This window comes from Rhagoletis pomonella, unplaced genomic scaffold (assembly GCF_013731165.1).
Source record: "Rhagoletis pomonella isolate Grant_MI unplaced genomic scaffold, Rhpom_1.0 Rhpom_scaffold_01744, whole genome shotgun sequence".
NCBI classification, from domain to species: domain Eukaryota; kingdom Metazoa; phylum Arthropoda; class Insecta; order Diptera; family Tephritidae; genus Rhagoletis; species Rhagoletis pomonella.
This window is the reverse complement of record NW_023460298.1, coordinates 20,832-24,418: the sequence shown is the minus strand read 5'-3', so window position 1 is coordinate 24,418 and position 3,587 is coordinate 20,832.

Genomic DNA, 3,587 nt, shown 5'->3' with positions numbered 1-3,587 from the left:
ATTACTGCCGTACTGATGAAAAATGGCAAAATTGTTGCAAATAAACAACTTAATACATTGCCAGCAGAGCTTTAAATGATTGAATCAGTAGGATCTGCGTTCACTTGGCATTCGTTTCAAAATTTTGATTGTTTGGTTGTATAAAAAAACCTCATTCCTGAATGGCTTAAATTATTTTGAAACAAAAACAAACGTAATGTGTTATTGAATGGCACAGTTCCATTCCATGAACCAAAAAGACAAGATCACGCGGGCCGGAGACTAGCCCGTTAGAATCGCATTTAGGAAAAAAGTTAAACGATTTTGACATTAGCCATTTGTTTACATTTCTTCGTTGTTTACAATTTGGTGGTGGCTTTTTACTGCAATTTTCTTAATTTTCGCCTGTGACAACGTGTGTCCGCATAAGATAAAGAATAATTTAACACAACGGCATGATTTATAGAAGAATTTGCATAATAAAAATGATTTTTCATGCGTACAACAATTTCGCGGTTTTCTCCGTTCTCTTCGTTGTTTACTTCTTACAACAAAAATGGCGTCGAGATTTCGTTAGCTAGAAAATAACTTTTTTCTTTCTTTCCTTCCCGCGTGATCTTGTGTCTTTCGTTCATGGTTCCATTCAGTATAGAATGTGAATTTAACAAAAGTATTCGCAATCATCGTGATTGTAAATTTGGTTGAATGCAAACACTTTTGATTATTCAGTACTACACTGAAAAAATATGCATTGACACTAGAAGAAAATCTTTATAGGAGAAAATAGCCGTTTTACTTCTGCTTTTCTACCACTGCTACTATTTGGTAAAGCATTACCTATGGCCAAAAGTACGTACCAGCTTTGGATATTCTGTCAATGCCTTTGAAAACCAACTGCATGTTTTTGAAGAAAACTTGCGGTCAATTTTATGTAACGAACTAAATTTTTATTTGTATTTTTATTTCTCAATACCAGGCGCTCATACATATGAAGTAGCAAGCTTTCTATACGTACATGGTACAAATATTTAAAGGTAGTTTCACTTCTTCTTCTTATCCGCCATTGCTCCCATTTGACGTAAACTGTGCTTTTTACGTTTTCTTCTAAATTGAAGCTACCATATTCTTTGAAGAAACTAAAAAGTGGTTTTTTACTTCAAAAAAAATTATTTCAAGGAATATATTTTGAGCATCATTTGATAGCGAGCTTTTAGTGGTTTATTTCTAAAATTAATTATAAAACGGAAGGCTAGTAAAATACTCCTATTACATTGCGTAATGCACATGGATAATCTATTTGTTTATGCAATTATTTTCATCATTATGGCCCCTATTATGAGTTGCATTCGATCTTCGACTGTGGTCGAAAGTGCTGATCGAACGAATTTTCATTTGGTATTATGGCGCTCATTCGATGAAGAATAGCGCTATTGTGAATTTCGCTCGTTTAGGTTGTTCACAATAGTATATTTTTCACATCTGTGAAACTTTGTTTACAAATCGAGCAAACTAAATAGTGTGCTTATATATATTTATGTAAATTTGTGCAAATAAAAACGAAATAAAAAAGAAAGCGAGTTTATAAAAACGTGTTAAAAATGAGTACAACGGAGTTCTGGTTGAACGATTCGTCAGAGGATGAGAGCTTAGAAAACAGGCCAGGGGCAGAAAACGTTTAAGACAGTTTAAGTGTAGTCTTTCGAATATATTTTGACATACAATATATTTAAGAAATTTTGTGCTCCAAATCTATTTAAAATATATTAAAATATATTTTGGGTTGCTGTGCCCAAACGCGTGAATCGAATTAAAAACTTTTTACACACACTTGTAGACAACAGTTCAAGCTTTATTACAAAAATAAAATTGGGTTGGCTTTCCAAAACGGAACCAATCGAGATTTCAGCGAAAGTATGTGGAATTTCGTCATGAAACTTGGTCAGGATGTTGGGGGAGGCTTTCTCTACATGAATGTATCACTCTCACAAAGTAGTTGCTAATAGTATTTAAGCAGATTGTTGTTAAATAATCTTCACTACCACCCCCAAATTTTTGTACAAAATTCCACTTATCAATTGTATTTTGGTTGATATACAATATCTTCAATGTTCACGTGCGTATTTTATACTTTTAATATATATATATTCATCAATTAATTAACTAAAACGCGTTTATAAATCCGTTCACTCGTTTTTGCACTTTTCACAAACAAACAGAAATAACAATGGCCGATAGTAACAGCAAATGTGTGCTGCCATACTTCTCGAAGCTATAAAATACAACTATAACCCATATCATTTTCGTTTTTGATCCAAAATTTTCGCCTGCAGGGCTTTTTATTATAAAATCGATACTTCGATAAATAATGAAAATTTTTAATAAAAATTCGCGGGATTTTTTATTAAAAATTTTCGCCTGCGGCGCTTTTTATTATAAAATCGATACTTCGATAAATAATCAAAATTTTTAATTCAAAATCGCGCGATTTTTTATGAAAATTTTTTGACCGCGGCGCTTTTTATTATAAAATCGATACTGCGATAAATTATGAAAATTTTTAATTAAAAATTTTCGCCTGCGGCGTATGTGCATTTTTTCATTGTTTCCGTTTTGTGCTTTTTTTTTTGCATTTTTTAGTATGTATGGCAGCACCGGCATTTCAGTTCAGTTGGTGTACAAGGGATAAAGTGAGGTTGAATTCGGTATTTTTTGCAACTTTAAATGCGAATTACTTAAAAACTATAAGCCTCAGGAGGGTGGGGTCTTCAGATTTAGAATCTGAAAAAGCTCCTCTATACTCCCTAATATTTTGTTTTTTCCAAAGCCTGGATCCGTTTTGGAAAATTTCCCCAAAAAATTTACTATATCTATGCACTAATTTATTAATAAGGTCGGTTGGAAATATGGTATTTTTTGCAAGTTTCCGAGCTGACTGTTAAAAAAAAATATCCACGAAATATCTCTGCAAAAGGTGTTCAGCCCCTCTTCTTTAGCAAAACAGAAAGGAGAATTCTACTTAGCGAGGGTCATAATCCCTAAGCGCGGCCGAAGGCCGCCTACGCAGAGAGTTGTTTTCTGCAAAAGTTGTTCAGCCCCTTTTCTTCGGCAACACAGAAAGGAGAATTCTACTTAGTGAGGGTTATAATCCCTAAGTGCGGCCGAAGGCCGCCTACGCAGAAAGGTACTCTCTGCAAAAGGTATTCAGCCCTTCTTCTTGGGCAACAGAGAAAGGAGTAGTGAGGGTTATAATCGTTTTGGAAAAAATCCAAATTTCCGCTGTTTTCAAACAGCTCCCAAGGGGTCTTTAGGAGGGGGATGGGGCGAGGGGTGACTTTTCATAAAGCGCCGCTCATCCTCTTTCGTTTAGGGTGGGTTTGGGAAGCCACGCCCCCTCCACCTCCGCCCCCACCCATAAATCGTTGTACAAATAGCTAAAGATTTCCCAAAACCATAAACAGCTATATGATTTGGTTCTCAGACATCATGCCAACAGAGTATTGGGATTTTCTTTCACAAGTAAAACCAGCCTTTCGAGCTTGTGTTTAGTATTCACGACGTTAGAACGGCATGAAATTAATAAAAAATGTTCCAAATTAGTGTCTAGCCGC